The sequence below is a fragment of the Cherax quadricarinatus genome, chromosome 71 (genome assembly GCF_038502225.1).
Source record: "Cherax quadricarinatus isolate ZL_2023a chromosome 71, ASM3850222v1, whole genome shotgun sequence".
NCBI lineage: Eukaryota > Metazoa > Arthropoda > Malacostraca > Decapoda > Parastacidae > Cherax > Cherax quadricarinatus.
The window spans coordinates 18,352,677-18,378,760 of record NC_091362.1 but is presented as its reverse complement, the minus strand read 5'-3'; the positions used below and the strand labels follow the sequence as shown (position 1 = coordinate 18,378,760).

Genomic DNA, 26,084 nt, shown 5'->3' with positions numbered 1-26,084 from the left:
GACCTGACGACACTGGAAGACAGGAAAGATAGGGGGGATATGATAACGACATATAAAATACTAAAAGGAATTGACAAGTGGGCAGAGACAGGATGTTCCAGAGATGGGACACAGCAACAAGGGGTCACAGTTGGAAGTTGAAGACTCAGATGAATCACAAGGATGTTAGAAAGTATTCCTTCAGTCATAGAGTTGTCAGGAAGTGGAATAACCTGGGTAGTGATGTAGTGGAGGCTGGATCCATACATAGCTTTAAGAAGAGGTATGATAAAGTTCATGGAGCAGGAAGATTGACCTAGTAGCTGCCATTGAAGAGGCTGTGACTCGACCCCTGCAACCAGAACTAGGTAAGAACGCACACACACAACACACACGCAGAAAGGAACAGTTGATGCTTCTCAACACTGGTAGCATAACAATGTACCGTTTAATGGACAAGGAGGATAACTTGCAGTGCACTCTCGAAACCCGAGACTGACACAGTTATTACAACGATAATACAAGTGTAACATATGCATTTATATATATATATAAATGCATATATATATATATATATATATATATATATATATATATATATATATATATATATATATATATATATATATATATATATTTATTATCACACTGGCCGATTCCCACGAAGGCAGGGTGGCCCGAAAAAGAAAAACTTTCACCATCATTCACTCCATCACTGTCTTGCCAGAAGGGTGCTTTACACTACAGTTTTTAAACTGCAACATTAACACCCCTCCTTCATATATATATATATATATATATATATATATATATATATATATATATATATATATATATATATATATATATATATATATATATATATATATATATTATATATATATACATATATATATATATATATATATATATATATATATATATATATATATATATATATATATATATATATATATATATATATATATATATACATATATATATATATATATATATATATATATATATATATATATATATATATATATATATATATATATATATATATATACACAGTAGAACCCCGAGTTCCAGGAGCTAGACCTAAACTCTAAACGGCCGAAAGGCAAAGCAATATTTCCCAAAATAAATAATGTATATGCAATTAATCCGTTCCAGATCCACAAAAATATTCACAAAAACTATATTTGTTAAATAATAACTAGTTTTACATACACACAATACAGATAAATGCATATATATTATACAATAGAGAAATAAAAATTTAACTAAACATTTAAAATAGCATTTACTTACCTTTATTGAAGAGAATTGCTGTCATCTGGAAGATAGGGAGGAGAGAGGGAGGACTTATTGTTTAGAAGGGGAATCCCCTCCTATAATGACTTTAGGTAACAAGTCCTTATCTGGGGTTACTTCCCTTCTTTGTCTTTTAATGCCACTAGGACCAGCTTGAGAGTCACTGGACCCCTGTCGCACAAGATAACTGTTTCTGGCGTCTCTTTAAGATTTCCCTGAAGTGTGAGAAGGTTTTGTCACAGAACATGTTGCAGATATGGCTTGTAGGTCCTCTTTGACATTCTCTTCCAAAACAGGCCTGTTTCGTCACAAATGAACACTTGTTGGGGTTTGAATTTTTCAGTCTCTATGTACCCCTTAAAGTCACTCACGAAGTTTTCAGCCGCACGTTTGTCTGAACTTGCTGCCTCACCATGCCTTACCACACTGTGTATGCCACTATGCTTCTTAAATCTGCCAAACCAGCCTATGCTGGCCTTAAATTCACTAACATCAGCACTGGTTCCAGGCATGCAACTGCCTTGCCTTCTCACAAATGATCAACTTTGAAACGCTATCACCTGCTATCTGTTCATTGTTGATCCACACCACCAACAACTTTTCAACCTCTTCGACTGTTTGTGATCTATTTTTGGATAACATGACAACACCTTTCGCAACATCAGCTTCCTTGAGTTCTTTTCTCTTTGCCAGGATAGAAGTTATAGTTGATTTGTTTTTGCCGTACATCCTGGCAAGCTCCCCCACACGAACACCAAATCTGTAGTTTAGTGGGTTAAGGACTGTGAAGTGAGGTTCTTTAATGACTGGCCAGGCAATTCCCCAAACCTAAACCCTATTGAGAACTTCTGATCAACAGTGAAACGAAGTTTACTGGGCAAGGATATCAGTTCCATCCTGTGGCTGGAGGCTGCTCTACATGAGGCACAGAATAATATACCTCCCCAAACCCTTAAATATAGTATATATATATATATATATATATATATATATATATATATATATATATATATATATATATATATATATATACATATATATTATAATCATTCATGGTATGTTTATGTTTTGGTACGTGTGTGGGGAGGCGCGGCATAATGCCGTAACTAGCACTGTATATATATATATATATATATATATATATATATATATATATATATATATATATATAAACTTAATTCCCTTGACATAAGTCTCGAGGGCAAATTGGATGATTTGTGTGTGTGTGATATATATATATATATATATATATATATATATATATATATATATATATAAATATAATATATATATATATATATATATATATATATATATATATACATATATATATATATATATATATATATATACATATATATATATATATATATATATATATATATATATATATATATATATATATATATATATATATATATATATATATGCAATAAGATCACAGTAAACAGGTGATTTCAGAATATGCAAAACAACCACTCTGAAAGAATAGAGAAATTCCAAGCGCTTTCGTGACTACTCACATTATCAAGGAACTATATCATAGTTCCTTTATTATGTGAGTAGTCACGAAAGCGCTTGGAATTTCTCTATTCTTTCAGAGTGGTTGTTTTGCATATTCTGAAATCACCTGTTTACTGTGATCTTGTTGCATATATATATATATATATATATATATATATATATATATATATATATATATATATATATATATATATATACACACAAAGAGAGAGAGGAATGAAAGGATTGTTTGAGAAAACAGGTATGGCAGCCTGCTGGACAGTGGCAGCCTGCTAGACAGTGGCAGCCTGCTAGACAGTGGCAGCCTGCTAGACAGTGGCAGCCTGCTGGACAGTGGCAGCCTGCTGGACAGTGGCAGCCTGCTGGGCGGCAACAAATACTGCCCAGCCAGCTGCGCAGTATTTCCAAGTATTAAAGTGTTATTAAAAGTGAAGCAGAAGAACAGTTAAATTTAAGCTACATACGTCAAGGTTGAGTAAAGACTTATTTATGCTCTGTTCAGTTTCTTTAAAAATATATAATAGGAAAAACAGAGTGGACTCTGGTGATCAGAAAGAGCGTCAAAATGCTTATACTCTCATCCAATAACCTCAAAGTTGACCTCTTATAGGACTTATAGGAACTATGTACAAGAAGGATTGGGCAAGGGTTAGGAGACTTGAGATATTATTGGTTGGCGGAGGGAGGAAGGATTAACATTATAATCAAGGTAAGTGCTAAACCCATAAATCATAGAGCGCTGCGAGAGGGACCTGTGGAAGAATGTGCGTAGGTTAGGAGTGAGGAGTAGGAGAGTGCGAGGGTAAGGGGTGAGCGGAGGTGGGGGTTATTACAAGAGTAAAATGGAAATCAAACCTGAAAATAACCCTTAGGATTGTCTTTCCTTATTAATAATACCTTTTTTTGATTTCTCAAATTGAGCATATTCTTCAATAAAGTGATCAGTCACTTCTACTGATGGTTGAGTCTTTTGTTTAACTATTCAGGGTCATTCATGCTTGATCTAAACTCTCAATGAGGAATATATGCAGTTTGCCCAGCTTATACAATGCTTTGGCTTCTTCAGTCCTGTCTTTGTGCACTTCATGACTAGTACCAGCAAGTGGGTTTGTCATGGTTTTGGTACATCGGTGATTTGGTACATTCTACCCATTTCCGATACGTTAGCCTTTTGTTAAGATAAGATAAGATAAGATTTCGTTCGGATTTTTAACCCCCATTCCAGTTCGACATTTTATATGTGAGATCTGATGTCTGTATACCTTTCCTTGATCTGATCAGAGACTTTAATTTACCTATTGAAATCTTTAATTCTAATTCCCCGCAAGTGGTGACTATGAGGTAAGAAGCTATTGGGCACGGCGATGTTTAGTAGCTTTCCTAAACAATTTGCGCGAACTCGTTAGCCTAGTTGAGTACCCATACACCAGTTTGGAAGTGAAGTTGAACTAACTGTTGCATTGGGACGCTGAATAGGATAGAACTGAGGAGTCCTTTATTTGAGTGACATTTTGATGAGTTTAGTAACTGGAATTCTCCCTGAAATGAACTGTGGCTTGCCTATTCCGAAGACATGCCTCAATCCAGGCCAATAGGTGGCTTTGAACTCTCAAACCCAGCAAGAAAAGGATGGTAGTTGTAATGGCAAGCTCAAAAGCATTTTCGACGTCAAGGAAGACTACGGTGCTGAAGGATGTCTTATATTGTGCTACTTGACTGAGTGGTGCTACAATATTCTCAATTGTGCCAACTCCTACTGTGAAGCCAGAGAATGACTTGCCACACCGTTATGACCGTAAACAACTCATGGAACTGGCAAGATTCGACCCCATAGCAAACCACTCCTAAAACTAGCAGGCTTATGTGAAACAATAAGGACTTCAATGGAAATGTCACTGATTTTATTTGGATAAGCCTACATGAATTGTCCTATATATGTATGCCTATAACACCGATGTACTGTATAAATATAAAACTTAATTTAGTAAAATCATTTATAGACTTGTTAAATGTTGATGAAGATAGGGAAGCTGTGATTTCAAGCATAGAGCAAGGAGGAATAACATCTTGTAGGAGTGAGGAAGAGTCAGTTGTGAGTGTGGGGAAAGTTCGTGAGGCAGCAGGTAAAATGAAAGGGGGTAAGGCAGCTGGGATTGATGGGATAAAGATAGAAATGTTAAAAGCAGGTGAGGATATAGTTTTGGAGTGGTTGGTACTATTATTTAATAAATGTATGGAAGAGGGCAAGGTACCTAGGGATTGGCAGAGAGCATGCATAGTTCCTTTGTATAAAGGCAAAGGGGACAAAAGAAAGTGCAAAAATTATAGGCGGATAAGTCTGTTGAGTATACCTGGTAAAGTGTATGGTAGAGTTATTACTGAAAGAATTAGGAGTAAGACGGAGAATAGGATAGCAGATGAACAAGGAGGCTTTAGGAAAGGTAGGGGGTGTGTGGACCAGGTGTTTACAGTGAAACATATAAGTGAACAGTATTTAGATACGGCTAAAGAGGTTTTTGTGGCATTTATGGATTTGGAAAAAGCGTATGACAGGGTGGATAGGGGGGCAATGTGGCAGATGTTGCAGGTGTATGGTATAGGAGGTAGGTTACTGAAAGCAGTGAAGAGTTTTTACGAGGATAGTGAGGCTCAAGTTAGAGTATGTAGGAAAGAGGGAGATTATTTCCCAGTAAAAGAAGGCCTTAGACAGGGATGCGTGATGTCACCGTGGCTGTTTAATATATTTATAGATGGGGTAGTAAGAGAAGTAAATACGAGGGTCTTGGCAAGAGGCGTGGAGTTAAAAGATAAAGAATCACACATAAAGTGGGAGTTGTCACAGTTGCTCTTTGCTGATGACACTGTGCTCTTCGTAGATTCTGAAGAGAAGTTGCAGAGGTTGGTGGATGAATTTGGTAGGGTATGTAAAAGAAGAAAATTAAAAGTGAATACAGGAAAGAGTAAGGTTATGAGGATAACAAAAAGATTAGGTGATGAAAGATTGGATATCAGATTGGAGGGAGAGAGTATGGAGGTGAATGTATTCAGATATTTGGGAGTGGACGTGTAAGCGGATGGGTCTATGAAAGATAAGGTGAATCATAGAATTGATGAGGGGAAAAGGGTGAGCGGTGCACTTACGAGTCTGTGGAGACAAAGAACTTTGTCCTTGGAGGCAAAGAGGGGAATGTATGAGAGTACAGTTTTAAAAACGCTCTTATATGGGTGTGAAGCATGGGTGATGAATGTTGCAGCGAGGAGAAGGCTGGAGGCAGTGGAGATGTCATGTCTGAGGGCAATGTGTGGTGTGATTATAATGCAGAGAATTCGTAGTTTCGAAGTTAGGAGGAGGTGCAGGATTGCCAAAACTGTTGTCCAGAGGGCTGAGGAAGGGTTGTTGAGGTGGTTCGGACATGTAGAGAGAATGGAGAGAAACAGAATGACTTCAAGAGTGTATCAGTCTGCAGTGGAAGGAAGGCGGGGTAGGGGACGGCCTAATAAAGGTTGGAGGGAGGGGGTAAAGGAGGTTTTATGTGCGAGGGGCTTGGACTTCCAGCAGGCATGCGTGAGCGTATTTGATAGGAGTGAATGGAGACAAATGGTTTTTAATACTTGACGTGCTGTTGGAGTGTGAGCAAAGTAACATTTATTATGAAGGGATTCAGGGAAACCGGCAGGCCGGACTTGAGTCCTGGAGATGGGAAGTACAGTGTCTGCACTCTGAAAGAGGGGTGTTAATGTTGCAGTTTAAAAACTGTAGTGTAAAGCACCCTTCTGGCAAGACAGTGATGGTGTGAATGATGGTGAAAATTTTTCCTTTTCGGGCCACCCTGCCTTGGTGGGAATCGGCCAGTGTGCTAATAAAAAAAAAATTATAGACTGTAATAAGTAAAAACTTATTTAAACAAAGGAAATATCTATTCCCCACAAAGCCGGGTAACGGACAGTTGAATAGAGGCTATATGACAATGGGATAGTGACCAGTTTATAGGCTAGGTTAGATTAGGCTATGTTTGAGCGAGGGACAGCGAGGGACAATTTCTTAGTCGCTATTTTTATGGTGTTAGGGTAGCGACTCAGGAACTGTTACCTTACGCTACACAGACCTACAAAAACATTTAACTACAAACAGAAAAACTGAAAACTGTTGGTCAAATAACTTCGGCCTTGAAAAACACTGTATTTACCAAATCAAGAGGGAAAGTTTCAATAGTAAAGTTTACCTATAAATAGTTCACGTTTTCTATGAAGTGATGCGAGTGAGAAAGTATTATTTAGCTTCCAGCAGTAACATATCCATATTAGTAAGAACAACCAATTTCTCTATACAGTATTACATTGAAGATTTTCTTAGATAAGAGTTTGTTCGAATTTCTAACCCCGGAGGGTTAGCCACTCAGGATAACACAAGAAAGGCAGTGCGTCATCAAGGGACTGTCTGTCTTATTTCCATTGTGGTCCTCAGTCTTGTCCTCCAGGAAACGACACATACAAGTCGACTAACACCCAGATACCTACTTGCTTGCTAGGTAAACGTGACAACAGGTATAAGGAAGCGCCCAGTGTTTCCACCCTTGCCGGGGATCGAACCACAGACATTTATCGTGTGAAACGAGAGAGTTGCCTACCAGGCCATGGCCCAGGGTTATTAATCCAGGATAACTTAAGACAGCATGTAATACGACATTTCTAATGGGGTCCGTCCCTAGGATGCAACCCATAACAACTCTTTGGTGCATATTTCAGGTCATTAAATATGGGCAACTGTAAGGAGACTTGCCTACGCATCTCCTTCCTTTTGTTTGAGCTGAATGTTCCAGCACTGAGTTCAGCAGTAGCGTGTTTGGTTCACAGCAGAGAGGACCCAGGTTCAATCCGAGGCAAGTAGAAAAAAGGGGGTCTCATGAGTCATCTGTAGCTGACAAAGAAATACTTTTAGCAGTTATAGACTAGCTAGTTAGGAGAGTTGTAAAGTGTTGTAAATGACCACCACCATGAAAATCTGTGTAGTCTACAAAAATGGTAACAAACGAAGTCATGCCTGGATTGCATGCAGTCTCTGTGGTAAATGGTTGCATGGGTCGTGCAGGAACTTTAAACCGGCGACCACTTTTGATATAATAATCAGAGAAATGTTTTTGGGTCTGCTCAAATGAGATACACCTCTATGAGGAAATGACATCTATATTAAAAGACAAGTACACCAATAAAAATACCCTTCTTGAAAGACATGTCAGCCTGGTATGACAGCTGGGAAAATAAAATGGGTGGGTTGGACAGGGCTGTCTTGGAAGACAGTGCTCCTGAGGGTGCTAGTGTTGTCCTATAGGACAGTGCACAAAATGGAGATTAGTGGCCCTGGTGATGAAACAGGTGAAGAAAATGCTATTAAATTTACAGAGGTACAAAATATCGAAATTGCTGGAGCTGGAACAAAAGGGATGATGCCTCAGTGAATAGTGATGACACATTAACAGCAAAAACTAGTGGAAGCACTAATGTCCATGCAGGGGCGGAAGGTAAAGGGGAAACAGAAACAAATGCACCAGCAGGAAACACAGCTGCAAAAAATTCTAGCAAACAAAATTCCAATCTATGCAAATTCTGAGCCTTGGGTATCTTCAGGTATGGTATATCTGGTAAAACAAGTGGAACATGCACCTTTGACCATCCCAAAAAATGCCACACCCACATGACAACAGGAGAGTGCAACTCCCCTTCCTGTACCTTATTTCACCTCGAAATGTGTCACTCGTCACTCCATGAAAGAAAATGCTACAACGTATACTGCCAGGCACATCATCTAAAGGGGACTAGAAGACACAGACCAGCCAGACGTTGGGAAACAAAAGAAGAGAGTCATAACCTCTCCAGAAAAAGAGGTTTTTGAGTGCCAGGAAGGAAAAAAGACTGGCAAGAAATGGCAGAATCTTACACCAACTGAAAACACCTCTGGAGCACAGGCACAGTCATTGGCCTCCACTCCAGGACAACAGATATTAGAGCCAGCAAATAAAAAAAACCTAAATTCCATCAATATAACGACATATGTCTTAGCAAACATACAGGGTCTAAAGCTGTCACCAAATTCCTTACATCAAAGGACTGCTCACGGAGTCAAATGTAATGTTTGCAGCATTCACAGACACCCACATAAAGGATAATTTTGACAACGAAATATGGATCCCAAGTTATAACCTATTCAGATGTAACAGACTAAACAGGCAACAAGGGGAGGTTGGCTTGTACATCAGTCATTCATTTGCTCAGAACTACTAAACACCTCAATGATATAGTTGAGGTTTTGACACTAAAGACTGAAAACCAAAACCTTGTCATTGTGGTTGTATACAAGCCTCCGGATGCAACTTCCCAGCAATTCCAGGAACAGCTTTTGAAAATTGACCAATGTCTGGAAAAACTCCCAACTCCTTCCCCAAACATCTTGCAACTGGGAGATTTCAACTTGAGACACCTGAAATTGAGGAGTGTAGCAAATATTTTAGCAGAGATCACCCCAGGAGGCAGCTCAGATGAAAATTCACACACACGCGAGTTATTAAATCTCTGCGCCAAATTCACCTTAAACCAGCAAATATTAGAGCCTAAAAGACTAGAGAATACGATGGGCATCATCTTTATTAACAACAACGATCTGATACGTACTATAACTATATCAAAGACAATACACTCAGATCACAACATAACAGAGGTACAGACATGTATGCACGGGACTCCTGACCAGCAAAATGTGATCACTCATCATGGTGTCTTCACAAAATTCAACTTCAGTAACAAAAACATACAATGGGAACACGTCAACCATGTCCTAAATTAAACAAACTGGGAAGATATCCTAAACAACACGAATCCGAACCTTCGCCTAGAAAAAATAAACCATGTGGTTCTTGAGATTCTCTCAGGGCACATTCCATTAAGAAAAAGAAAGAGAAGATGTAAACTAGAAAGAGAGAGACGCTCCCTATACAGATGAAGGCGAAGAATCACAGAGCTGCTGAGAAGGGCCAATATATCTGAAATATGAAGGGAGGCACTGGTCAATGAAATAGCAAATATCAAACTTAAGCTGAAAGAATCTTACGAAATTGAAAAAAAAAATACTTCTTCTCTTATGCCAAATCTTAGGTAAAAACAACATCCAGTATTGGGTCCCTGCTTAGACGAGGTGGGACCTACACAGACGACAGCCAAGAAATGAGTGAAATATTAAAGTCCCAATACAACTCAGTGTTCAATGAGCTGTTACCAAGACTATGGTTCGACAATCTAAATGAATTCATTATGAATGAGACCCAAAATTTGGTCATCTCAAAAATATTTGATATTATCCAAACACTACAAGACTCTGAAAAGGCAATAAATGACATGCCCATGCACTCTCCCCCAGGCCCAGACTCATGAAACTCCGTGTACATCAAGAACTGCAAGAAGCCCCTGTCACATGCCTTCAGCATTTTCTGGAGAGGGAGCATGATCACAGGGGTCATCTCACACTCGCTAAAAACAACAGACATAACCCCACTCTACAAAAGTGGCAGTAAAGCAATTGCAAAGAACTACAGACCGATAACATTAACATTCCATGTCATAAAAATCTTTGAATGGGTTCTAGGAAGCAAGAGCGTCAACCACCTAGATACCCATCAGTTACACAACCCAGGGAACACGGGTTTAGAGCAGGTCGCTCCTGCCCGTCCCAGCTACTGGACCACTATGACAAGTCCTGGATGCTGTAGAGGATAAACAAAATGCAGATGTAGTATACACAGACTTTGCAAAAGCCTTCGACAAGTGTGACCATGGTGTAACAGCACACAAAATGAGTGATAAAGGAATAACAAGAAAAGTTGGTAGATGGATCTATAACTTCCTGACAAACAGAACACAAAGAGTAATAGTAAACAGAATAGAGTCTGGGGCAACTCCGGTGAAAGCTCTGTTCCACAAGGCACAGTACTCGCTCCCATCCTATTCCTCATCCTCATATCTGACATAGACAGAGATGTAAGCCATAGCTCCGTGTCTTCCTTTGCGGATGACACCCGAATTGCCATGACAGTGACCTCCATCGAAGACTCCGCAAGACTCCAGTCGGACATCAACCAAATCTTCAAATGGCCCACTCAAAACAATATGAAGTTCATAAAAGAGAAATTTTAACTACTCAGATATGGAAAACTTGAGGAAATTAAAAGTGTATCAGGGTATACAACAAATTCTAACCATAGAATAGAGTGAAAAAAAATATGAAAGACCTGGGAGTGATAATGTCAGAGGATCTCACCTTCAAAGACCACAACAATGTATATAGGGCACCTGCTAGGAAAATGATAGGATGGATAATGAGAACCTTCAAAACTAGGGACGCCAAGCCCATGATGATTCTCTTCAAACCGCTTGTTCTCTCTAGGCTAGAATACCGCTTTACATTAACTGCCCCATTCAAGGCAAGCGAAATTGCTGACCTGGAGACTGTACAAAGAACTTTCACGACACACATAAGTACGATAAGGCACCTAAATTACCGGGAACGGTTGAAGTCCCTGTATTTGTATTTTCCACTTGGAAAATCCTAGAGGGATTGGTACCAAACTTGCACACGAAAATCACTCCCTACGAAAGCACAAGACTCGGCAGAAGATACAACATTACCCCAATGAAAAGCATGGGTGCCACGAGTACACTGAGAGACAACACAGTATCAAAGGCCTAAGACTTAAACTGCCTCCCAGCATACATAAGGGGGATTACCAATAGATTCCTGGCTGTCTTCTAGAAGGCACTGGACAGGCATCTAAAGTCAGTACCTGACCAGCCGGGCTGTGGTTCGTACGTCAGTTTGCGCGCGGTCAGCAGTAACAGCCTGGTTGATCAGACCCTGATAAACCACGAGGCCTGGTCTCAGACCGAGCCGCGGGGGCGTTGACCCCCGAAACCCTCTCCAGGTATACTCCAGGAGCGGTTTAAGGCGTCAGGTTAGAAGCTACACTCGTAGACAGCTGCCAATCTGGGTTCGAATCTTGCTGGCTTAAAGTCACCTGCTTTGTAGATAGGTATCACATTTTCCACTTATCTGGTACTATGCCAATTCGTAGAAATATGTTGAAAAGACTAGCCAAAGGTTCACCGAGTTCTGCTTTACATTCCTTTTAAAACCCTTGCAAACAGTTCATCAGGGCCTGGGGATTTGTCAGGTTTTAATTTATCTATTTATCTGAGAACCATGTTACTAGCAGATGAGGTAGACACATAGTTGTGGTCTTTGAAGGTGAGATTCTCTGACATTATCACTCCCAGGTCCTTCAAATTACTTTTCCGCTCTATTGTATAGTTAGAATTTGTGGTATACCCTGACACATTTTTAATTTCTTAAAGTTTTCCATATCTGAGTAGTTGAAATTTCTCCTCGTTGAACTTCATGTTGTTTTGAGTGGCCCATTCGAAGATTTGGTCGATGTCCGCTTGGAATCTCGCAGTGTCTTCGATGGAGATCACTGCCATGGTGATCCGGGTGTCATTCGCAGAGGAAGACACGGAGCTATGACTTACATCTCTGTCTATGTCAGAAATGAGGATGAGGAATAGAATACGAGTTAGTATTGTGCCTTGTGCAACAGAGCTTTTTACCATGGCTGCCTCAGACTTTATTCTGTTTACTATTACTCTTTGTGTTCTATTTGTCAGGAAGTTGTAGATCCACCTACCAACTTTTCCCGTTATTCCTTTATCACGCATTTTGTGTGCTATTACACCATGGTCACACTTGTCGAAAGCGTTTGCAAAGTTTGTGTATACTACATCTGTATTTTGTTTATCCTCTACAGCATCCAGGACCTTGTCATAGTGGTCCAGTAGCTGGGATGGGCAGGAACGACCTGCTCTAAACCCGTGTTGCCCTGGGTTGTGTAACTGATGGGTATCTAGGTGGTTGGATATCTTGCTTCTTAGAACCCTCTCAAAGATTTTTATATGTTAGTGCTATCGGTCTGTAGTTCTTTGCAATTGCTTTACTGCCACCTTTGTGGAGTGGGGCTATGTCTGTTGTTTTTAGTGTGTGGGATGACCCCTGGTGTCCATGCTCCCTCTCCATAAAATGCTGAAGGCACGCGATAGGGACTTCTTGCAGCTCTTGATGAACACGGAGTTCCACGAGTCTGGGCCTGGGGCAGAGTGCATGGGCATGTCATTTATTGCCTCTTCAAAATCTTGTGGAGTTATAATAATATCCGCGAGTTTTGGGATGGCAAAATTTTAGGTTTCGTTCATAAAGAATTAATTTGGATTGTCGACCCTTAGAGTGGGCAGTGGTGTTTTAATCTATTGTTGTTTTTTTCCATTTTGGATCATTTTTGCTTGATCTAGTTTCTCTATTTGGAACATAAATTGTCTGTGCAGCTAGAATTATGGTCTGAAAATCGTCATATTGTCAACCATCACCACCTCCCTGACCCATAGTCAGGTCAGTCCAGTTCAACGTACCCAGGTAATTTTGCAAACCTGTGAAATCGGCCAAGCAGAAGTCAGGGACAGAGACTTGATTGTAGTTATTAGGGTAATTCCATGATATATTGAAACTGAGTGATTTGTGATTGCTTTCCACAAGCTCATCATTAACCTTAAGATTATTAATTAATGATTCCTTGTTGGCAAGAACCAAGTCAAGTAGATTATTTCCTCCAGTTGGTTCTGTAACAAACTGTTTTATAAAGCAATCCTGAATCGCATCAAGAAAATCGGAATCACTAGACTCCAGTTTTCCTGTCACATTTTCATATCTAGATGCCTTTTGAATTTCGTCCTATAGAAGCATACTGCACTCCCTATCAAGGTTTGGGAGCCTATAAATCACACCCAAAATTCATTTTTCCCGACCCTCAAGAAACTGTAGCCAAACAAATTCTGTGACCGACGCTTCTAATTTTATATCTTGTTTAACGCAACAATTCAAATTATCTCTGACATACATCTCCACTCCACCACCCTGCCTACTGACCCTATCAGTATGGAATAGTTTGTATCATTGTATATGGCAGTCAGAAGGCATTTCTCTCTCTTTCAGGTTGAACCAGGTCTCCGATTAATCTTAGCTCATCTATCTTATTTCTTACACTCCAACTATTAGTATAGTAAACCTTCAGAGAGCTAGTCACTGCCCTTTACTCTCTGTGTTGACCAGTTGATCTACCTTTACTAGCAACTTTATTATGAATAATATCTTTTACATATATCCCTGAGGTATCCAGGTAATATCTGCTGTTTTCAACCCTAGTGCTGCAACTTGATTGTTTCCCACACACACACCCATACCTCTATATTCTATCAGTTTAAAGTCCTGAACAAGTCAGTAATGGCCCCCTCGATCAAGTTGGCTAAAGCTACCAACCCTGCACCAGAGAGATGTACCCTGTCCCTTGCATACATGTCATGTTTTCCATAGAAATTGTCCCAGTTATCAGTGAATGGGATTGCAAGTTCCTTGCAGTGCCCGTCTAGCCAGCATTTTACACCAATTGCCTTAGACATCCATTCATTACCAACTCACCTTCTAGGCAAGATGCATGGGCCAGTAGGCCTGCTGCAGCGCTTCATATAATAATAGTAGTAATAATAATATCTTTATGTACTACAAGTACAAGTGCAAGGTATACAGGCCTAGATGACATCAGTGACATAATACTATACAGAAAGCCGCTTGTTATGCAGAGCATTTCGGGCAAATTAGGTCAGTTTTGTCCCAGGATTCGACTCACACCAGTCGACTAACTCTCAGGTACCCATTTTACTGATGGGTGAACATAGACAACCGGTGCAAAGAAACACGCTCAGTGTTTCTACCTTCGCTGGGAATCGAACCCAGACAATCGTCGTACGAAGCGAGAGCTTTAGCCACCAGGCTAAATATGATTTTATCAAACTCCACTGGGTAAAATAGTCACACCACAAATATTAGCCATTTCATATATTATAATTACTTCATATGGCAAATGTACAAAATACACTATTATTATTATTATTTTTGTTGATAAGCGCTAAACTCATAGGGTTCATATATATACAGCGCCTGAAGAACAGGAGGCAATCAAGTTCTGTACAAGTAGAGGGAGGACAGACCCAATTCCTTGGTTTAAAAAACCCTCACCAGCATCAAGGTACCACCAAAGAGGATTGAGTCGTACAGATGAATGATGGTGTGAACATAACTGAAGAGGGTCGGGCAAGAGATCGTTTACGACCCGCATGGGGCAAAGGAAAGAAAGATACATGATAATATATATCTGCACACTGCCCTAACAACATACTGGAACAAGAGATATGGGAGGAAGTGTAAGATAAACTCAGTGAAAAGCAGGGGTGCTGTGATCACAATAAGGGAACACTGTATCAACATTTGTGATCCCAGATTATTCAACATCTTACCAGAAGATGTTAGAAACACTGCTGGGATAAGTGTAGAAGTCTTCAAGAAGAAACTGGACAAGTATCTTCACCAGGTGCCAGATCAACCAAGCTGTGATGGATATGGTTTAGTGTTTTTTATAATAATAATAATAATAATAATAATAATAATAATAATAATGTGATGGATATGTGGGGTTGCAAGCCACTAGCCGCAACAGCCTGGTTGATCAGACAAGCACCAGATGAGCCTGACCCATGGCCAGGCTCCGGGAGTAGAAAAACAATGGGTACTGATCAGAGGTATATCAGAAACAAAGATAAAGGGTTGATTAGTAAACGTAACTGTAGAGGGTCAAGTGGTAAGCATAATTGTAGAAGGTCGCGCAGTAAGCATGATTCTGGTACCTTACTTTAATGTGGCATCTTAATGAATTAACTAATACTGATGCCAACGCATATGTCACCATATGTTAATGATTTAAATAGCTGCCTACGTTAGTTTCAGTATTTGCCTGAACAATAAATATTCTGCATATTTAAAACATATCTGTTAAGCTTTGTTTCTTGATGAGTACCTAATTGACAGTACCTTTAAATGTCATTTCCAGACAATGGATAATAAATAGACTATGAATAACTGACCTTTGACCTCGTGGATTCTCTGGGAGTAGGGGTCAGGTTCCTCCTTGGGACCCGCAAATTTGGTCTCTCTCCGTTGTTCTTCCTCCAGGGGGTCGTAGTCCAACACGGACCTTCCCCCACTGTTGCTTCTCCTTCGGTACATTCCTCCTGCTGGTATTCCAGCACCTTCACTAACACCTTACTGCAGCATATAACAAGACTTCGCTTTCACTACCTTGAAGCTTCTGGCTTCTGTTTCATATTATACTTTATGATTTACTAAAATAAATGAGTAGATTTACTCTAGCTGCAATGAGATCTGATTATGCATCTACTGATGCACTAAGGACAGACTACACGGTATCACAATAAGACTGTGTGCCCTCACTTTATCACTGTATAGAAGAGGTTCCACGCTTGGCAACTTTGGCTTTTATAAGCAGCTACATTATGTGGTTGCACTTATCTCACTATCACTGAAAGGGTAGGATGACATATCACCATCACTTAAGAGGGCTTTTCTATTGACATTCCACATGAAAATATCAAGATAATCTTTCACTGAATATCCACGAAAACATCAGAATTCTCTCGCACCGAATATTGTTATGTTACTTGACTGCATTTTGCACTTCAGTTCAACAGCGTTAGCTCATTTATCACTCTATATCACTTGGTAGACACATAGTTCATCAACACTTCAGCCAGTGGGTCACACTACCTACTATTATAAGTCTTCATTCATAGTGTATGTATGCATGCTTTTGTATATATATATATATATATATATATATATATATATATATATATATATATATATATATATATATATATATATATAATATATATATTATATATATATTATATATATATTATATATATATATATATATATATATATATATATACATATATATATATATATATATATGTATGTATGATCACTGATCACAATCGTTATTAATATTTTCTATTTTATTAAAATCAATTAAAAATTATAATTTACAGAATTATTAATTATTTTCAATTATTTCCCATGCATTATTTATTTACCAACTCAAAATTTACTCCTATTATTGTTTCATATTTACTAAACATTCGGTTTCAAAAAACAAGAGACTAAGAGAAAGCGAAACTTGGGAAGACACAATGGAAGTTTGCCACACAAGTTGTTAAGTCTGTCAGAGACGTGTTACTCTCCAACTGATGAGTCTGGATCTTCACCATAAATTTATTGTATAAACACCTGAAAAAAAAAGATAAAGAGGGTAGTTATAGCAATAATTTGATGCATTCAAAGTAAAGATAATCACCAGAGTAGTAGTATTTAAGGCGGTAATAGTATACTCACAAAAAAGTTAACCGGCTGCTATTTGCAAATATAGAAGGCAGAAAACAGTCCGAAACCACTAAGGAATATTCGGCTTAGGTAAACCGGTTTAGGATCCGCTGATGTACAATATATAAATTAGCTTCTTTATTGCAAACGCAGAACCCCACTGCAATATATTTACCACCTATTTGCAGTTCCTCATCCCATTATCAGAGTTGATTGGTCAGCGTCTACAGCGCTGCTCCAGACACACATGACTAAAGTTGTCAGTTATCTCAGAAAACTTCTATTATTTTCTTATTACACTACTAATTAAAAATTTTGTGTAAAAAATATAGTTAGGTGGTTAACTTGCTGTTGTGTAACCTAGTTCTGAAAACAAAATATTAATACTTATTGCATATTTATTTCAGGAATATCTCTAATTAGTCTACCTTAAAAAAAATTAATTAATGTTAAGTATCTACACTGTACAAATGCCGAGATCCATTTCTCGGTATATATGAAATTGAGCTTAATCCTTGTGTAGGTTGATTGTGGCCTAAATACACCTTGTATAATCGATAGGTCATAACTCGTAGCGCCTTCGACTGTCAACCAAAACGAGAATTCAGTCTCAGACTAGTCGAGACAGACAGGTCTCCATACACCTGCTGCCCCTGCTCACCATAGCAGTAAATAGTTACTTAAGTGTTAGTCAACTGTCTTCCCCTTAAATGCTGATAAGTTCATGATGCAAATTCCGAGCGGCTTCAAGCTTAATTTACTAGTGCATTTTAGAATAATGGTCTGTGACATAACAAGAGAATACCTCAATAACTCTTCAGTTTGACTTAAAAGCTGGTGCTTCTTAGTGGAAGTTTTGAATTAGGTTAGGGCTGTGTACGTTTTAATTTGACATTTTTATTGAAGAAATTTGGATAGTGTCCACGTGATAATTTGTGAATGTCAGATCAGATTCGTTTCAAATCCCCAGCTTTAATACCTAACTGTATTAGAATCTTAGTGCCGAACTCGGCACTAAGGTGATAATTTAGTGTGGACTGATGTACAGCTGCTGGGGTTATGGACTCTTATGGGCTGCGCAACGACCGAAATACGTCGTGTTTTGAAACTGATTTGCAGACGAGTCGAACAAACTCCCAGGTAGCGTTCTTGGGGCGACAACTATGGGTAGCTTTAAATATATAGGTTGGAGAGGTATATGAGTGAGCGTGAGTTAGACCTGTCTAGCATGGGCCAACAGACCTACTGCAGTATTTTTTCATTCTTATGTTATGTTCTTAAACCCATGACCCAGGAACGGTGCTTCTAAGAACAGCCAGTAAACAAGTGAACATCACACTAGAATAGGTTGTTCTTCAATACAGAACAAGTAATTTTATAATTTATATGCGTAAGAAAACATCAACCATTCACCAAGACCTTGTATTCTTATAATACTGCAAAGTTTTCCGATTTCCCATTATTTTACACAAATTTATTCATTCTCAAAAATAAAATATAAGATAAATCTTTATTCTATTACTTTATACATCATTTGAAAATAATTTAACCTTAAGACTTAGAAAAACGTAAACACCTAGAAATTTCAATACAATCGTCACTAGATTATCCCAAACAACTTTCAAATCAAAAACTTGTTTACTGCACGAACCTTAATCCTACGTGAGCCAGGTAGAGGCAATCAAGATATACTAGCAACCTGCCTCAATAAGGTACCAGGGTGTGGTGGACTCGCCTCTCACCCCCAACACAACCAACCCATCCCAATATATTCTACATTGTCTTTATAATTTTGTGTATTCGAACTAGAGACCCCAGTGGAAATAAGTCACTTTTTCTGATTTTTTTTGGATTATCCTAGGTATAATGAAATATGACAATTGCACTTTTATGTACCTGTGCCTAAATAAACTAACTACTTAAACAACTTTACGCGAGTTTTCAATGAATACAGAGAAACGCTTCTCAATGTATATACAATGTGGGTTCACTACAGTCATTTTGGGATTATTGTGTGCTAAATGGTTAGTAACAAGTATTGTGTTCATACTCGTTAGAGGGATCAGATGATCCATACAAGAAATGCAATTATTTAAATAACTGTGCAATATTACCTTACTGCTCAATTATAGCAATTAAAATGACACATGCAGTGTTATAATATATACCCCCTTCATCCCCTTTTCTGTCTGAAATCTTTACCCACAAGTCAAAACCGAATATATTTTTTTCTACTATAGATCTGTAAAGGGTCGCCATAGATGAGAAACTCAAATATTTTAGGGTGATACGATTCCTTTAGGTTGACGAGATATGCTCAAGTGGCCTGATACATTTCTTTTAAGCCATAAAAGTGAATATTATCACAGCTGTGGGGTTGAGTAGCGCCGCTATAGACATTAGTGGGCTCAGTGCATTATACTTGTATCTTGGGAAGAGGGTCGACCCACGTACAATGTTGCGTGCAGATTCTAGAAATGTGAATAATTTAGTAAAGAAAATCACTCAAATGCCACTCTCTCTCTCTCTCTTATATTCAAATAAAGATGCAGGCAGCTATCTCGTCTATTCTTTCTCCTATATTCCATTTATACCTTCTTCCCTTGGCTAATATACTCGTACACCGAGGTGTGTATTTCTCGGAACGGATATCCTCAAGTAAAATTCGTCTCAACAAGAAAAAAAAAGTATTATCAGAGTAAAATTCGTCTCTACAAGTATTATCAGAGTAGCAACAGACAGCTCGCTCTCATTTTTTGTCTATTTGCAGGAGTTCCCAAGGGCTGTCTTTTTTTTTTTTTAACACATTTCTAACTTCCATGACACCAAACAATTTCATCTTGTTTGCTGATAAAACAGATCCTGCCACATAATTATATGTAAACCTCTACTCTCGAATCCTCCTTGGAGACAACCTAAATGTCACATTCGATCCTGGCCACGTAGCTATTGTAACGTCAACCTGTGGACTTGGCCCCAGCAAGGCCAGTTGCCCATTCTAGTTATCGTGATGGAATGTAGTGTCTACGAGTCATCTTTTCCAGTCTCTGGAGGCTCTACCACAGATCGAAGGAGAGAATAAGCTCAACAAGGTATATATACAGTATATAAATATTTCATAGTCTATTATGAAAATTTCTCTTTTACTATAAGCCGGTGTGGATGTGAAAAACTAGTTTAAGTCGAATTAGAAACTACCACCGTTTTCTCAGTGAGGAATCAGAACTGAGACGATAAATACAAGAACACAAGAATGAAGGAACACTGCAGTAGATTTATTGGTCCAAACTCACCCACACTCACTCATGTACCGTCCAGCCTATATTTAAGGGTACCTACTGCCTTAAGTTTTGGGTAATAGGATCTTGAACATCCAACAGGTTTGTGTGAGCACGTTAGACAGGAGAGAAGGCAAGTGGTTTTTATGACTTGACTTTTTGTTGGAATGTGACCAAGGGATTCAGTCAGACTGGTTAGCTGTACTTGAGTCCTGAAGGGGTGGGATGTTGCAGTTCGAAGATTCATCTAAACTATGTCAGCACGCTGATCGCAAGATAGCGACTGAATGAATGGGTAAATGTGTGTCCTCTTTTTTGAGCCAACTTCCTCAGATGTGCTCAGAGACAGACGGAGAGAGAGAGAGAGAGAGAGAGAGAGAGAGAGAGAGAGAGAGAGAGAGAATCGTAATAATGTTTTCCATGTTACTTTAAAAGATATTTTTAAATAACGAAAACATGTGCAGACAATATCAGTAATAAATAAGCATCATAAGTATATATGATGAGAGAAAAACAAAATAGCCGATGAGTGTCAGTATCATTGGTATGTTTCTTCTTCAGTTTTAGTAACACAGTATCTTTAAGTAGGTAAATAACATCTGTTAAAGACCAATTGGAGGTTTACTTGCATAATTTATAGATACAGGAGGAAGACTGCTTGTTTATGCAAAAATATTACCATTGCTTTATATTAAGACAATGCTTACTTAAGCTACATGAAGCTGATAAGCTTAACCTTATACTCTAAACAATTTATCTTATGTATGTGTGAATTACAAGGTACACACATGTAAGAGTCCTTGAGACTAATATCGTCCAACGGCGATAAAATAAATATGAATTATTTATATTATTACAGAGGCTAAGATCCATATTTAAGATAACTGCGCACCATTTGCGTTACATTATTCTTAAACTCAATAAAACACAAGCCCCATTCTTTGGGAGTTACATTAGATTGTGGTCCACTCACCAGAGTGCTGTGACAGTTAACAGTGAGGCTGAATTTACCAGCACCTTAAAATATTACGTAATAGAAACACCTAAACCATAATTTGATCTAGTAATGTTATTTAATATATTTAAAAGTTTTATTTATGTATCAAATTTAATTGGTTAACACTCATCAAAGTTTCACTTGAGTATTATCAAAGATGGGCAGTGATTGACTTTGTGGTGCAGGGATATCGCTAATTGGGAGAACAGGAATGTAACGAAAGTGTTTCTCTGCTCTGCAGCAAAACCAGTTCATCGAGAGCCTGAATTGAGACACTTATGCAATAGATGGGAATCTTTATTGAAGAAACGTTTCGCCACACAGTGGCTTTATCAGTCCAATACAAAACAGGAAGGTATAAGGAGGGGAGTTGGGGTAATCAGTCCCTCAGCCTGGAATTGATTTGTTCAGGCCAGTCTTTGGCCTGAACAAATTGGATGGTCCCACTGTGATCCCGCCACCTGCTTCGACTCACCTGATTGCAGTATATAAGCCACTTCTCTGGCCCTATGCTGTACTTCCTAGAAGAGTGATGGACTGAACACATCTATTCCAGGCTGAGGGACTGATTACCTCAACTCCTCCTCTCCTTATACCTTCCTGTTTTTATTTAATGGACTGATGAAGCCACTGTGTGGCGAAACGTTTCTTCAATAAAGATTCCCATATGTTGCATAAGTGTCTCAATTCTTCAAGCTGTCGGTTTTCAAAACCATTTATTTCATCGAGAGCCATCTGAAAAATTTTCTTTGATGTCAGAACGTTTTTAGAGGCCTGAGCACGGTTCTTTGAACTCTTTGATGTCGCAGTGATGCACAGAGTAAAATTCTAGTATCGGTCTCTTAATGGTGCATAGTTGACAAAACTTGGCTACTGGAGAAGCCCTCCTTACAATTATCTTAGTCATGGTGATCAGTTCAGTCTTATCACCAAACACGCTGATGACTGGCAAAGACGAATCCACGTGTAAACAATCATATAGCAATTAGAAAGAATACTGTATTTATTTTAATAGCCGTTTTGTCTCTATGCAAATTCGTTTGTGCAATCTTACAAGTAAAGGCTTATATTGAACTGGTCAAATAAGAACTGAACTGTTTTCTTTATTTTATCTTCTCAGAGAAAGCTCGGGCAGTTATTTTTTACTGGGGCTCTTTTCCATGTGATGGATCAATCTCCATATCCAAACTTTTAGTTGTTGGATCTGTGAGAAATCTTATTTGGACAGTTCTGCAGCCTTTATGTTGTAACATATACACAGCTCCGGCCCCAAATACCAAGCAAATACCAAGATATGTAACAAGTCATGATTTAACTAACCCATATCTGTCCAATTTACTGTTCTTAACTGGACAGCTGAAATATAACATCGGAAACACATCACACGACATTTTGAGAAAATACAGCTGGAACTTTGAAGCTCACTCTATCCTACTGGTGACCTGAGAAGTGGCCTAGTGTTCTTCATTGTTACCAACTAGTTTGTTTGTATTTATTTTAAATAAAAAAAGACCGTTGACAAAACTTAAGATTTGGTCAACACACATTAAGAGTTTTAACATACATTATCAGACATATACTCTTACTGCAACTTATACCATCTGGTAGAAGGTACGTTTATCCTAACATTGATTGGGTACATAATTTCCATGTGTCAGACGATACACTGCAGAAAAAAATTCCTTAACCGCTGTATTATAATGCTCAAATGCAAAATTTGAACCAATTATTAAAAATGTGTAAATATAAATTTTGAGACGTCCTTTGCAAATACTATACTATAATTTAGAAGTCATGGAGGAAACGTGCCGTGTCCAGGTCAAGACCAATCGCGGCCCCATGCAGGATAATCTTTCCTAGTAAGATTTATGGCAACTTAATAAAAACCCACAACTTTAAGTGCTCTGATATCAAGGTTATGTTCGTGAAACATCAAATGAAAGTAGCTCAGGATATAAAGACATACCTCTTCCAGGATTTAAGCCTGAAGAAGTATGACAATAGTATTTTAAACTTGATGCAGAAATACTGGCCTGTCTCGCTGGGTGCTCTCATATCATTAGTAGCCACTTCCTTCCCTATCAATAATCAGTGATAAACTGTGTCAGCAGATAGGAATCTCCAGTTGGGCATCATCTAGTGCTGCCGTTGTCTATAACCGCCTCGGACTTACTCAGGCATTAATGAAATCTAATAAATTTTTAAATATATGTAATATGCATACATTCTCAAAGAACATTACGAGAAAACTGAATCATAACGAAATGTATACAATTTCAAAAACTAGGCCAGTTCATATTTCAATATAAGTATGAATTAAGCACAAGGTATATAACCAGAGAGATGTATTTATGTGTATATACTGGGAAGCTTTTTAATTTGGTAGGAATTAAAATACATTCAACAAACAGAAAAGTACTTTGCAATCTTTTAAAGATCTTTAAAGTTGAAAGGACACAAAACTTAACACTAGCCCCACAGTTATTATTAACATTATGTTCATGGAGAAGTGATATACCCGTTAGGGCCATTACAGCGCCTGGACAATGGGAGGCCATCGGGGTTTGATCCTAAGAAGGGCAAGGTAGCTCTAATTCCTTTCACTCCCCCTCCACCAGCATCAAAGCACTACACTTACAGGGACTCTTAACCATCAATACTCATCATATTGTTCAGCAAGTTTTTTAAGCAACTAGAGACATGAGCGGGAAAGAAGATGGCAGTGCCACGTACAACTTCAGCTACACGAACAAGACTGAGTGTCTGTAAAAGATTCAAAGCTCAAAGATTAGTGTAGCCACTATATAAGGAAAACCAAGATGACGGACAGTGTGAACAGATGGAGAAAAGACCAAACAGAAAACAGAACAGTGAAATACCGTGATCCTGTGCCCAGTTATGCAAAATAGGGAATAGTGACAACAGTGTTATAATAAGAATAGTTACGGATTCCAGTGATAAAGGTATTACCCAGAATATTGTTAAGTATGACATTACCTGCTAAATGGTGCTGTCGTAAGTAATAAATATCAATGAAATTCGCACATTTTAACCACAATTAATTTATGAATAAACCAAAATTAAAAAACTGTACCGAAAAAAATATGTAATCCAGTGCTTCATCATTTATAATTTGCCAGTCAGAATTCAATACATTTTTAATAACGTGCCTAAAAAAATACCTTTTTAATTCGAAAAAAAGGTTATTAATAATTTTCAATTCACCAAGATAAACAAAAAAAACAAACGTTGCATTGTAGGTTCACCAGCAACTATGTTGCAAATCATTAATACACTAAATCAAACGTTTCTGTGTGAAACTCAACATATAGCTTGTTAAAACAATCACTTACTGCTTCTATCGCGACCTGTACTTCTCTTTCCCACACACAAAAAACACTTGTGGACGCGAGCGCACCTGTTACAAGTGAGGAGGTAAGTACTACACTGTGTGAGGCTCGGGAGGAGACTGAACGAAGATGGTGGTGTAGGTTGAGCCAGTTTCTCTAGCTTGGCTTGTTATTGTTTTTGTTTCCTACCTCACAGATTCCAGACCTGTGACACTATGACTACTAAATCTGGTGGGGTGGTGGTGGTGCTGGCAGGTGCAGTGGTGGTGACGGTGGTAGACGCCGACAGAGATGGGATCAGCAGTGGTGGTGGTGTTGGTGGCATCATCATCATGGCAGCGGCAGAGGTGATGCTATCGGTGGTAGTGCTAGTGACGCATTCTGGTACTTGCAGGTGATACATCATAGTTCGTAGTTTTCTCAAACAGCTTTTATTATTTATTATAGACTCGTGAATGCGCCAATACATTTATCAAATATGCTGGGGTACAAATGGGAAGATATTCTTAGGAATGTACCGATGTTATTGAATATTTCTGTGCGTGGCTTCGAATTTACAAAAGACAATAGGTAGTAGGTTGGTAGACAGCAACCACCCAGGGACGTACTACCGTCCTGCCAGATGACTGTGAAACAAAAACCTGTAACTGTTTTGCATGATGGTAGGATTGCTGGTTTCTTTTTCTGTCTCATAAACACGCTAGATAACAGGGATATCTTGCTACTCCTACTTACACTTTGGTCACACTTCACAGACACGCACATGCATATATATATATACATACATCTAGGTTTTTCTCCTTTTTCTAAATAGCTCTTGTTCTTTTTTATTTCTTCTATTGTCCATGGGGAAGTGGAAAAGAATCTTTCCTCCGTAAGCCATGCGTGTCGTATGAGGCGACTAAAATAAGAGATAAGAGAGATAAGATTTTGTTCGGATTTTTAACCCCGGAGGGTTAGCCACCCAGGATAACCCAAGAAAGTCAGTGCGTCATCGAGGACTGTCTAACTTATTTCCATTGGGGTCCTTAATCTTGTCCCCCAGGATGCGACCCACACCAGTCGACTAACACCCAGGTACCTATTTGCTGCTAGGTGAACAGGACAACAGGTGTAAGGAAACGTGTCGGAATTTCCACCCGCCGGGAATCGAACCCGGGCCCTCCGTGTGTGAAGCGGGAGCTTTAGCCACCAGACCACCGGGCCACCAGCCACCAGACCACCGGGAGCAATGGGCTAGTAACCCCTTCTCCTGTATACATTTACTAAAAAAGAGAA

General features: G+C 38.7%; 1 long non-coding RNA gene across 2 annotated transcripts in view; it reads right to left on the bottom strand.

Annotated features, from left to right (window-relative positions):
* Positions 1–26,084, bottom strand: part of LOC138854825 (uncharacterized) — a 124,859-nt gene that overhangs the window by 77,344 nt on the left and 21,431 nt on the right. Inside the window, exons 1-2 of one of the 2 annotated variants that reach the window (XR_011394003.1) lie at positions 24,875–25,164; positions 15,865–16,319 (exon numbers count right to left, since the gene is read on the bottom strand). This is a non-coding gene — a long non-coding RNA (uncharacterized lncRNA). Of the gene's footprint in view, positions 1–15,864; positions 16,320–24,874; positions 25,165–26,084 lie in introns of those variants that run through there. The other variant, XR_011394004.1, reaches the window with a different exon arrangement.